The following is a 14,023-nucleotide window of genomic DNA, read 5'->3' on the forward strand; positions in this document are numbered from 1 at the left end:
AATTACTATGAACTGTTAAGTTTTCATATTCAGAGTCTTTGGAAATAAATCACTGCATCATTCATCATTAGTATCAAACATGTGGTATGGAAAAATAATTTTACCTGGAGATGTTGTAACCTCAATAAATTACTCTGAATTCTCATAGAGCTCTTGATATTTATAACCAAAGATGATAATTATTATTCCCTGTTCTTTAATGAACAAAATGTTTGTATAAAAATCTGTTAAAAACAAAACTTTTCTGAAGTTTGTTTGTTTTTTTTTTTAAACTCTGAAAGAAGTGATCTAATGAGCTGTATTTTTCAACTTGCAGAACAATACCTACAATTTCAACTCAGCTGATTGATAGGGGTCAATCTAAAGGTGAAAGAATAGCATTTTGAAAGGTGTACGTGTTCCCAAACTAAGATTGCACACAAATATGTTTAGAAAATAATACATTAAAATTCAATTGTTACTTTTTGATGGAGATCTGCAAAACATTTTACCAACAAGCAGGCTTCAGATTTCTTCTATCATGGCAGAAAGGACCATTTAGAAGTGATTTCACTACTCCTTTGTACCTCTGCTTTCTACAGCTCACAGCATTAACACCATAAGATAAGTGAGAGAAAATCTATCCAAAGAAACAAGGTAATGTAAAAAGGCTACAGGTGTGTGAGTTGAGATTTTTTTTAATGGTAACATCCTACCCTTAGAGAAAGGGCTAAGATATCCTTAATATCCCTAGCTCAACAATACCTACTCGTTTTTCATCTTCATCATTTTACATCTTCTGAACAGTAGCATGTCCAACCAAGCTTCAACATGTTAAGGGGACAAGAAGCAATATTTCTAGTGTAAACCTTGTAAGAAATACAGTAAAGAAATTTTTATTTAAACCCTTAAATATGCATTTCTGAGAAATACTGGCATTTCTGAAAGACGAAATTTGGCAAGTTGTTTCAAGAGCTATTGATTAAAGAGTACTGTTCAAGCAAACTGTTGTTTATGTTTCTATTTCTCTTGCTGTTGTTTTGGAAGCAGACATGGTGGAGAGAGTAAAAAAGCCACAGAATTATTTCCCTATTTTAATATTTAAAAGAAGAAATAATAAAATAAAATAAAATAAAATAAAATAGTAAAGATTGAACCATCCTTATTTCTCTATTTCAAGCTTAGGAGAAAAAATATGTCTTAGTACATCACTTTGTAAAAGTATGTTTTATAGCCATATTTTTTCTGATTTTCTGGTGTCTGGATCTTCAAAAGAACAGATCATTTTAATCTTTTCCATTGCATGTATATGTGAAATGTATACTGTCTGTCTCACTCTCTCCACTTCTCAAAACTTAAATCCTTAGGAAAAGATTGCTGAGATTCAGAGCATACTTCATATACTACCTGGACCCCATAATACAGATGACACATATCTAGACAACGTTGAAACCTTGTCCTCACCATGGCACAGAAATATGGAGATTAAATGGAAGTGAAGAAGAACATGGAAACATTTGCACGTCCTACTCTGATTTTTCCATGAAGGAAGCAACCTCTTTATTCCTGAACTGACTGTTGTACAGACATATACTGAACAGTGACTCAGGCCAGGCATTCCTCATTCAGCAACAATGAAAATAGGTCAAGGAGAAGACTTAGAGAATCCATCCAGAAGAAATTTCATCATGCCCACCTCTGTTGCTTAGTGATCCAGAGGCCTGAGTTCAGTGACCAATTGAATATATGCAGGGATGAATTGTAAGTGGTGTTCAGGTGTTCATACACTTTGAAATCTTCCTCTGAAAGTTTATCAGGTATAACGGGGGATTTCTGTTAGAAGAAATAAGTTGCCTGTACATTCAACAGAGCATGATAAACTCCTGTAAGCAACTTACAAAATTTTTGGTGCTGAAGATTGTCTTCAGAGAGTGTGTATCTTTGTCTATTTTGTGAGTCTTCTCTCAAGTGTTTGGATGACATAGCCCTGTTGTCAGTGACACATAGTTTTTATAGCTACAAGAAGGGTATGAAAATGACAGTACTAGATGGCACTTGCAGTAGTAGATATCCTGTTTTTAGTTCACAGTACAGCAAGAACTTTTATAGAAATTACTAATTTTGGGCAAAATTTTACCCAAATGTATGTGTGCATGACTTTGAAAACAGACAGCCACCTGGACATGTACATATGAACAGAACTAGATCCATATTATCAGTTTCCTTTCTTCATACTGAATTTCTTTTCACATACCAAACCCAGACTGAACAATTTGTTACAATAATAATAATATAGTACCTCTCTCTTCCAGTGTTTTCATCAGCACATTTTAAAGCTCTATGTAGAAAAAGAGCCCCTGTTACATAGACATCACTCACAGACTGAAGAATGAAGTCAGTCTTGGTGCATTTCTTTTTCACACTATTCCCTTCCCTTCCCTTCCCTGTTCCCTCTCCTTTTTTCCCAAGGATTATATTCCTAATCAAAACTGTGTGTAAGGCTTTCCTGTACTTCACAAATTTAATAATTAATTAATGGAAAAAAAATAATACTTCTTCCAAAAGGTATTAAATGGCCCCACCTGACATTATAAATACTATTGTCTCTTGGGTGGGCAGATATACCTGAAGTGAACTTCAGTCGTTTCCTGACTATATGATCTCTGGCAGTTGACCATGATACTTAAATGTAGACAAAGCAATTTGCCACTTTGTTTGAAATATCCCTTGCAAAACAGCAGGATGGTTTTAAATCTCAGTACTCTTTATACACTGTACAGACTTACGAATTGACAGTCACACTTCACACTTTAATGTAAAGGAGATATAGAAATTTTTTCACCAGTATTAGCTCTAGACAAAAAAAAAAAAAAAAAAAAAAAAAAGGTATGAGGCTAACGGCTAACCAAACAAGCATTTACAAGCTAGAATCTTCTAACTTGGCCTTGTTGTCTAGGAAGGCAAAGTGATATGTGTTCTCAGAAGATACTCTATTGACTTTCAAAGAAATTAGAACTTGAAACTGATCTTCAAGCTGTAGTTATCTACAGTTTAATAACTTAGACTAAGCTTGAGGCCTATGATGTCTGTATAGACAATATAGAAACAATGAAGAAGCAAAGCTACCTCGATAGATTTAGAATGGGAAAATTAAATCATCAAAAAAAAGAAGGCACCAGAAGGGCAGTTAGTAGTTTATTTTTTAGAGATGTTTTCTCTCCCCATAGAGGAAATGGGGATGATTGAACTGACTGCAATTCTATCTTTCATGTGTTATGTAACACCTGAAATGTTTTACTTGGGCAAAGTCCCATTTTTAGTATTTCCTCATGATTTTGAAATGTTTCCTTTAACATTGACCAAAAATGTCCACTAAAAACATCACTCTATTGCTTCATACTGAAGCCTTAGAAGTCAGTATTTCACAGCACTGGACATGAATACATTCCACTTTAATTATATATATTTTTTAAAATGACATTGTTTTTATTATGGCAAAACCCAGTGAGTCAATATTAAATTGTTTTGAATTCTCTAAACATTATGTGTACTTAATACTTTTAAAATAATCTTTTTAAATATCTTTGAAGGAAACTGTGAAAATAGATTTCCTACTGTAGAGTTGGTCACCATCCTCAGCTTTCTAACCTCTGAAAAATGTAAAGGATAGTTCTGCTATTTAATGTGTTTGCGTTTTCCACAGCAGGAAAATGCATTTTCCTATTTATAAACTCAAGCAGTTCTACAATAGCTACCATAACCTGCCTACACAAGTGAAAGCTTATTTCTTTGTGCTCTCCATGGTGTGGCTTATGCCTTGATGCACATGGAAGGAGATTGTAAATAACATTTTAACAACTACAGCCCAGTTCATACTGAACAAACATAACATATGGCTAGCCCTTTAAAAGAAAAAAAAAATAGTGCCAATCAATACATAAGAAATGTAAGTCATGTCTGAAGTACCTCTGACAAACATACAATCTGCCATGTATGCCAACAGGAGCCATTATTAGAGAAGAGGTGAGGTAAAAGAGTTGGTATTACAGGTCGTACTTTAGTCATATTATTGTTTGTGTCATGCTAGTTTTACTAACTATAAACAATTTGCCTTGTTCTTACTTCTATTCATTTCTATGCTTCCTGCCTCCACCAGTACTACAAAGACGGCACTGTAAGCAACACACGGATATTGACCATAGAAGAGCTGACCTCAAGGCACACAAGAAGCAAGCCATGGCTTTCACTTAACTCTGCTGTGAACACATATAATTTATTATACAACATATGTTGCATAGCACCAGTCACAGGTAAATCTAGAAAAGAGAGTAAGCGAGATGTATGTTAGAGGATGGGTCTAAGCAACCACCTCTGCTGCTTAGCATTTCAAATATGGAGGGATAAAAAAAGATTTGTTTTGTGATGCTTGAGTGCCAATGCCAGTACTGAGGACAGATTTAGTTATAACTATAATTTTAAACTTTTACATTAATGAAATAGAAGAAAATTACAACTGAAATTCATATTTTTTATAACAATTCTCCACGGACTTCAGAAATGGCAGTGTCTAAAAGAAATTATGTTTGAGATTCAGAAGCTTAGGTAAGGAATGGAAGCTTAACTTGCGTACTGACCTTGAGCTCAGCCCAGTCTCCAGGCCTCACTGTTTCTTCATTGCTGGCTTTTTGTAGGAATAATGCACATTAACTAATTCCTGCTTATACCCTTCAAGTCAACAAACAAAGTATTAGTGTAAATGATGTTTAGAAAAGCAGTTATGAATATGTTCTAGTCATTTTTATCTCCCTTGAACTAAGTAAATAAAAGTTAGGACAGCCCACCCAAGTACTAAGTACTAAGAAGGAATCTTAAAATACATCTAACCTGGGAACAATATAAATTATGTGCAAAAGGGAAGTTGTAAAAACTCAAAAGAAAAATGAAATAAAATCATAGTTATTATGTAAGCTTTTCTATCCCAGAAAGAACTGGACCTTTATAATTTTATTTTTTTTTAATATATATCAAAGCATTCCAATCTCAACTTACTTTTAATAGATGGTTTTAGTGACTGTATTTGTGATGGTGGAAATCTCAGAGAACATAACTGCACCAGTGCTGTAGCTCATGAAGAAACAGACGCAGTGTTGTGTATCATGACAGACTGAAATGGAATTCCAGCCGTGTGAAGGTAAATTTTCCAGCTGTGCTAGCACAGATTGGAATAACTCACTCATGACTGCTGCAGAAGAAAGTGTCAGTCTATATCTCAAACTGTAGCTATCAGCCACTTTGTACCATTGCCTGCAGCAGACAGGGACTGATTCTAGAGTAACAAGGTGAGATTAATGCATTTCTGGGACAAAACTTACAGTTTTATATATATATTTTTATCTTTATTTTTTCCTCCAAGAGCTTTTGCCTGAGTTTATGAACATTTAGATATTTTTTTTTAATGAACATAGTAATTCATGTATGTTACTCATTGCTATGATATTCTTTTTTCCTTTGAGAGGAATTATTTATTTATTTATTTATTGGTGACTGTTAATAATAATAGGGAAGATTGTGCTACTACCATGACCAATTAATTAAGGTAGTGAGGCTCATACAAAAGTTTGCAATGGGAACAAAACTACTGCAATAATATTAACATGGGAGGATGCCACAGAATGACTCAGGGAGGACCTGAGATTTCAAAATGTGCTTCTATAAAAAGTCAGTTATAATAATAATAATAATAATAATGCATTATGTTTTTACTTTGTAAAACAAAGGTGAATTTTGTGGAAGAAAACTTGAAAAAAAAAACACACATCTACTAAGCACTTTTTTTCTTATTCATCAGTTCAGAAGTCATACAGAGTCTCTCAGCTCATACTGCTGTGATTAAAATTCATCAGACATTCAGCTACTTGGCTTATGATTACAGAAAATGGGATTTCTGGGTGGCTTTCCCATCTAATGTGAGCTTAGAGCAGTTTGGAATCCAAGATCAAACAAATACTAGTCTTTGAACAGGGACACAGAAAAAGTTCAAAAATATCAACAGAAGATAGATATTACCATCAATAAGCTCAGATAATGCTTCTCTGTTTTCTTTCTTTATTCCTGGCCTCATGGTATATTGCAATACACAGAATACAAGGTATTACCTTCTGAAATAAAATTGAGCACAAATATAAACAAAAGAACTGTAGAAAGAAAATATAAATAATGCCAAATATCTAAAGGTTCCAAACCAAATGTAGGTAGGAACTGTGTTAGAGTACATATCCTATTATTTTCTCAAGAATATTAACACAGAAATGTTCTTCTGAAGGAGCTGTTCTTCTGTTTCCTCAAATCTGTTGTTGCAAACTCATTCCTGATTAGACTTTCTACGCTTAAAATCTCCTGGCATATTTTAGGTTTCATGTCACCTCAGAAATGACCAATTTTAATTGGTCTCTGGTCTATCCATCACTTATTTCAGCTGTATGTCATTAAAAAAAAAATAAATCTGTTATATTCTATATTATATATTAAAACATCTGCTTACTAAACATATTTTGTATTTTATATGAGGATTTAGGAGTTTCTATATCCATACAAATGCAAATATATCAGGAAAAGATCTACAATTATTGGCTATACACTTGTTTGCATATTTATACCTATGAATCAAACAGAACATTTTATCAAACATGAAGGCAAATGAAAATCTTCCTCTCCTCTTATGCAAGAAATACATGAATCTCAGATGGGATAGACCCTCTGAGCTTCACAGCTACTCCCAATTCTCTCCTTACTGTATGCACTTATGTGTGTTTTATGTAATTTATCTTACAGTTACTCAATGAAAAATTACAGTACCTCAGTGGTTGGTACCATTCAGTTTGTCTAAAATTGAAGGAACCTCTTCAGGTGATATTGTTCCTTCTGTGCTCTTGTCCTTTTTCCAGAACACATTTTACATACCACTAGTCCCAAAATTCCTGACTTTCTTCTGGTCTCATAACTACTTTCTGTCATTTAAATACCATCAGAAAAACAGTGCAGCCACTCAAAAATGTCACTCATTTCTGATCCAACCAACCTTTTCAGGCACCTAGAAGAGGCCGCTAGAATTAGTGAACTCAAACCTCTAAAAAGCCGGGATCCAAACCTATCTTTGCAATAGCACATAAAGTCATTGAAATGTGTGTTTAAACAACATTTATTTCAGTGAAAATCTTCATTAGCTGTTTGGCAAATTCACTCAACTTCTCCCAGCTGCAGGACTGGATAGAAAATGAATTCTAATTGGACTTTGAGGTAGCAAATTTGACACTCTACAGAAAAAAGAACTATCTGAAAAATTTGCAGCTGGGGTTTAAGTTTGTTTTGGTTCGCTTAATTTTGATGCTTCTTTCACCACAGATGTCAAAATTTTGTGAAGCTCTGAAGCACGTGAAAATGATTTATTCCAGACCCAACCAGCTTTTCACCAGCTGTAGAAAAGTCAAAATGGGTGGAAGAGGAGATACTCATTTTAGTACTTCTCTATCTATATAAATTTGACTCAAGCATCTATGACAGATATTAGGCTCCATTCACAGACTATTTATAAAATATAGAAGGAAAATTAAACTAAACTGCCAGAAAGAAGGTGCAAGCCTACAGAACTCAAAGCAATAATTTAAGAGTGAGTTACAGCATCTGGTGACAGCAAGCGTGGATAACTAAGTTGTGTTTCACTCCTTTGTACAGTCACTTATTATCATGCAACAGTAAAACAAAAAATACAGAGATAGAAGCAATTCTCAAAAGACTCACCACATCAATGAGTTGATGTAATTGCTGTGCAACCAGGTCAAAGTAGCCTAGCAGTCTCTGAAGAGGAAACATTAGGAAACCCAGCGTTAGATTGCAGGTTCCTAATGAGATGCCACAAATCAGCAGGAGTAGGAGAACTTGCATGCCCAGGAAATGAGCTGGATACAAATGTACGTACTTCTACACAAAACATGTAGAATTTATACAATAACAAAAATAATTAAAAAAAAATCTATTTATAGAATTCCTAGATGTCATGGATTTCTAGAACTAGAGCACATTTTTTTTCTATACAACTGGTGATTGCTGTTGTCCTCATCTATGTTTTTGTAAGTTTCGTCATAACCCTCTTGAAATAGGAATGATGAGACCTGAGAGGAACACTAAGTACATGTGTGTGCTATAATTTGGGCATTATAATTAGTAATGCAGTGGCATAATATTTCCTGCTTTTTTTCTTCTCTACCTTCCTTCATTCCCCTCCTCCCCCCCAAAAAAAAATAATAATAAATATATATATATATATATATATATACTGTTTGAATGTATTTCAGACAATTCCCATAATGATGCCAGAATTACTTGTATGGAAATAACATTTGGAGCACAACAACAAGTATACGTAATAATCTGAAAATAATTACTCTTCATCTGGCCTATTTAGTTTGGGTCTCCCCAATAGAAGATACTTACATATTGGAGTGAAATGGGCCACAGAGTGATCATGGTGAGATCATGGGGTTGAGGCGGTTAACTGATTTTATTAATCCTTAAGAAGAGAAAATGAAGGGGGATCTGATTAATTTCTGCATGTATCCGGTATGAGAATATTGAGAAGATGGAGACTTTCAAGATTTCTTCTTGAAAGTTCATGGTGATATGAAAAGAGACAACAGACACAAGCTCTAACAGAGGAAATTCCAGGCAACTGTTAGGAAAAACTTTGGAAAAGGTTGCACAAAGAAGTTGTGAAATCTCCATCATTGATGATATATTCAAAACATGACTGGACACAGCCCTGGGAAAATTCATCTGATTGGCCTGGCTCTGAGCAGGGGATTGCACTAAGTGACTGTCAGCCCTTCCACCTGAATTATATTATGAATCTATGATTCAGGTAAGAGTAATACTGTGTTAAGCCATTCTGCAGTTCTGGAAGAATATTCACAACCTCAGGTATTCATTTGTCCGAAGCATGAATTTCAATGAAATGGATAGGATAACCTTTTTAACAATGTCCAAGATCAAATGATCAGTTCATTATCTCTGCTAAAGAGAAAGCACAGGGAGAGGTATAGAAAAAGGTAGCTTACATCTAATTAGTTGATTACAGGTATTGTTCAATATGTGAAAATTATTTATTTCTGTTATGATCTTCCTAATATTAAATAAACTGTACAGGGGGCAGTATGCACTTCAACACATCCACAGAAATAGAAAATGTATTTACAAGTCTAGCTTCCAATTTACTAATATATATTATATGGCAGTTATCTGTCCTCAGTTTATCCCATTAACATTTTGCCAGTATATTTTCCTAGATCACTAGAGAGTTTTGGACTGGTATTGAGTTGTTGCAAGGGTGTGCTCACTCATGCTTAAGCATGCTGTCACTTGAGCCTAATGTAAACTTGCACTGTTATGTATTGAGCTGGTTCCCACCTTCCCTCAGTATCTCAGTCTCACCTACTCACCTGTGTCATAAGTGTTAAGTTGTGTAAGTGTCTAATGAGCCATATCAAGGAAGTTGAAACCAAATCAAAATGAAAACTAACCATCAGTTCACAGCCAGATGATTTCCATGAATTGGATCACTGCATGGCAACATGAAGATTTGGGGAGAAAACATGAGACCTCGCAAGTCATATTAAAGTGACTGCATGATGAAAATTTAGTTCCACCAACCTAAATGGAAGTTGTCTTTCTAATACATTAACACTGAAAATGCAAACAATGAAGATAACATATATTACTAATACCAGAGACTTACATGATGGCTAGTCAGGAGAAAACTCTGTTACTATTGTAATTGTATTTCTTGTTTCATATGGAAGAATAGATAGAATTATACTAGCCCTTAACAAACATGGTGGAGGAATTAACTTCTGACAAAGAATCTGACTTTTCTCTGTTGCTCACTGACTCCTTTCCTCCTTTTTTCCTGATGTTTGAAATTTCTCCATGTGCTAAGCTTGATTGCACAATCAGCATTCTGACAAATCCCAGTTTTTCTCTCCATTCCTGTTCATCTTATTACTGTCCATAAATAGAGACAAGCCAGGAAGGGGAGATAAGTATATATCTATAATTGTAACAGTATAAAAACAACTCTTGAAACATATTAATCACTGCCTAATCTTCCACACTAATTTATCCCACTTGTCTAACAGCAGCACTTTCCTTCTCTGATCTTTCCTATTCTGAGACCAAGACTTCATGATCATATTCCTGACTAGCTGATGCAGCAAATTGGTATTATCATTTAGACTACAGCTTCCTGTTACTCATTATGTAGCAACTGTTAACTTTTTGCATAATCAGGAAAATATACATCCTCATTTAGGAAGGGGAAGGAGAGGGAGAGCATTTTTCCTAAATGTCGCAACAATATCAAAATGAAATTGTGCTGTTATTATATTCCATGAAGCATGAGAAAGAGAGGATAGATAAATGAGATAGGAGATGAAAAGTGCAACAGTCTTGGACATGAATATTCTCACAACTTCTAAGAACATAGAAGAAAAAATCCTAGGACCCTATCCGGTCACTTCTGACAAGGGATGTGTAGATTCACTATGAAAAACTAAAATTTGGTGGGTCTCCTCCCTAGCTAAGGGAATAAGGATCTGGGCGTAAATGAAGAAACCACTTGAAACAAACAAACAAACAAAACCAAATCAGAACAAACAAAACAAACAAATATAAAAGAAGTGCTAACTGCCACTCTTCCTGAACCTGTGAGTTTAAGCAAATGAATCAAGCTTGTTGGGTAGGTAACAGGTTTCAGTAATAGATGCCAGTCTATGGTATAGCTAGCCCTTAGTTTCTCAGTGTTCTGAGGAACATCTGCTTTGTTCCTTATTTTGCAATCAGGGAAACATTTATCCTGTGTAGTTTCCACTTGGTAGCTTCAGAAACAAAAGAAAAGATTGTGTGACCCCCTGTTGTCCACAATGGCCCATAAGTCAAATGGATTTGACCCTTCACTGCTTTTTGGTTTGTTGTTCATTTATCTTGTTTGTCAGGTCTCTGTGTTGGTGATGATGTGAAATGTGAAAATGCATCTTCTGCTGTGGCTGTTTTTTGTTTTTTAAAGGATAAAAATAGATTGAATCTCCAAAGTTTTTGGAGGTTGGTGGGGGGACAGGAAGGAAAGGAACAAAATAATCTGCTAAGCTTCAACAACTGGATTTGCTTTTTTTTCCATTCCCTTCCTCTAAAACAAAACAAAACAAAACAACTAGAAAAATTACCAACTATAGCTTAAGCCATAATAAAGGTAATGTGTTCAATCTGCTAATATCATGCACTGGTGCAATGTGTGCACACTAGGCTAGTAAGATGATGAAGGAAAATTCACTACTACTACCATATGTATTTCAAAGTAAAATCTTGCCTTCGGTAAACTTGTGTATTGCCTTTCTCTAAGGATTTGTTGTTTTTTTTAATAATCAGGTTTTGCCACCATGTATGATATCTGTTAAAAGTAGTTTATTAAACAGTTCTATGTCAAAAACAATGCCACAATGCCAGCAATAAGGTATGTTGTATTGGTTTGTATATTTTCACAGCAAGGAGAACTGTTAAAGGAGGAGAGCTATTATCATTTGTTACTACTTTCTTTCTTGAGGAACAAGTCTGACTTATTCTGAAAAAGAAAAAAACACTTCAGGAAAATATTCACTAGAATTCAATGTGTTAAATATATTTCAGTATGTATTTTAAAAAGTTGGCGGATGTTGAAATTTCATTCAGAAGAGTCACATGATTTTTTGACTCAGAAAAGAAAAATATCTTGGTAGTCAGCTGTACAAAGTTAATAGACCAAATTATAGCCTCATTTAAGCTATTATAAATCCATAGCCACTGATAGTGAATTTAAATTTAGACTAAGCTTAATGACAGGAAAATTTGAGTAATACAGCAAGGGGAGATGCAGTTCACATGCTAATCAACAGAGCAGGGAGATTCTGATGACTGCTGGGTACATGAAGAAGAACAGGCCATGAACGCAAGATCCAAAATACATGCACACCTTCAACTATTGAAAGCTCACCTCAACCTTAAGAAGTGTGAATCATAGAATCATAGAATTCTAGAACCACAGAATCATTAAGGTTGGAAAATCACAGAATCACAGAATCACAGAATTGTAGGGGTTGGGAGGGACCAAGAGATCATTGGGTCCAATCCCCCTGCAAAAGCAGGTTCCCTAGAGCAGGTTGCCCAGGTAGGCATCCAGGCGGGCCTCGAATATCTCCAGAGAAGGAGACTCTACAACCTCCCTGGGCAGCCTGTTCCAGTGCTCCGTCACCCTCAGTGTGAAGAAGAAAATAGACCATCATCTGGTCCAACCATCCCCCTATCACCACTATCACCCACTAAACCATATCCCTAAGAACCACATCCAACCTTTCCTTAAACACTCCCAGAGACGCTGACTCCACCACTTCCCTGGGAAACCGATTCCAATGCCTGACAACGCTTTCTGAGAAGAAATGTCTCCTAATTTCCAACCTGAACCTCCCCTGGTGAAACTTGAAGCCATTTCCTCTAGTCTTATCAATAGTTACCTGTGAGAAGAGGCTGATCCCCAGCTCCCCACACCTTCCTTTCAGGTACTTGTAGAGAGCAATAAGGTCTCCCCTGAGCCTCCTCTTCTCCAGTTCCCTCAGCCACTCCTCATAGGACTTGTGCTCCAGGCCCTTCACCAGCTTCTTGGCTCTCCTCTGGACATGCTCCAGGGCCTCAATGTCCAACTTGTAGTGAGGGGCCCAAAACTGAACATAGTACTTGAGATGCAGCCTCACCAGAGCAGAGTACGGGGGGACGATCACCTCCCTGGTCCTGCTGGCTACACTATTCCTGATACGAGCCAGGATGTCATTGGCCTTCTTGGCCACCTGGGCACACTGCCAGCTCATGTTCAAAGGAGCATTGACCAAACCCCCCAGATCCTTTTCCTCTGCACAGCTTTTGAGTCATCCTGCCCCAAGCCTCTAGCATTGCATGGGGTTGTTGTGGTCAAAGTGCAGGACCCAACACTTAGCCATGTTGAACCTCATCCCATTGACCTTTTCCCATTGATCCAACTTGTCCAGGTCCTTCTGCAGGGCCTTCCTATCCTCTGGCAGATTGACACATCCGAGAGGTGCTGTTCATCTTCTCTGGGTGTGAGCTGTAGAAGTCTCCTCTTATTTCCTTCATACACAATTCCTATATTATAACACCTACGTCAATATTATCTATTAGTCAGAAGTTGGAAATTGCAGTGCCAGTATATAATATTTTAAATTGAGATCTCTACCCCTTTCCACTAGCTTTATTTATATACCTTCTACCATCTTAATGGTGGAGGATGAACGGTTACTGAGTTCTTTGAGGGAGGTCAGGGTAGAGCCAAAAGGTGGATACTGTCACAGTGAAATAATTAGGTCAGTAGCCACAGCTCTGGAGGTCAATCCAGTTTTAGAACATTTACCTTATCCTGATATTTTGATTGCTCTGCCAGATATTTAGTGTATGGATTTATATGTGTCCAATATATGTCCCCTGCCAGGTGATAACAGAAACTGACACTCCACTTGACTCCATCCATTCAAGGAAGAATTTTCATCATAAATTAATGTATTCTGAAGCCTACTATAGTAACTAATAATACTATAAACTACATATTGCTGAATTTTACCTAGAGGAATAAGCCTGCTAAACTACTTGAATATGAATAATAAGCAAAATCATACATTCCAGTTGCATAGTGTTGATATTAAGCAATGCAATTAAGCTTTGTTTCTAAAGAAGTTGCCTTTATTATCTTTTCAAATTTCAGGATGAAGCTTCAGTGAAAGAATTTTCTCTGTGAAAGATGGGCAAAATTAAAAAAATGTTTTTATCTTCAAACAATTCTATTTGAAGAAGATATAAGCATTCAAATGCACCAGTATTGAAACTGAGGCAAAATATAGTATGAATTATGAAAAAATACTTTTCTCACCGCAGAGTTGTTGAGTCATTGGCTATAAATATT

At 35.8% G+C, this 14,023-nt stretch overlaps 1 protein-coding gene across 1 annotated transcript in view; it reads left to right on the top strand.

Moving 5' to 3' along the window:
* The first annotated feature begins 12,816 nt into the window (after window positions 1-12,816).
* The window catches only part of TMEM106B (transmembrane protein 106B), a 1,075,577-nt gene continuing 1,074,370 nt past the window's right edge, over window positions 12,817-14,023 (top strand). Inside the window, exon 1 of the mRNA XM_050709227.1 lies at window positions 12,817-12,823. The gene's annotated coding sequence lies outside the window, so the exon portion shown is untranslated. The remainder of the gene's footprint in view (window positions 12,824-14,023) is intronic.

This window comes from Cygnus atratus, chromosome 2 (assembly GCF_013377495.2).
Source record: "Cygnus atratus isolate AKBS03 ecotype Queensland, Australia chromosome 2, CAtr_DNAZoo_HiC_assembly, whole genome shotgun sequence".
Taxonomy (NCBI): Eukaryota; Metazoa; Chordata; class Aves; order Anseriformes; family Anatidae; genus Cygnus; species Cygnus atratus.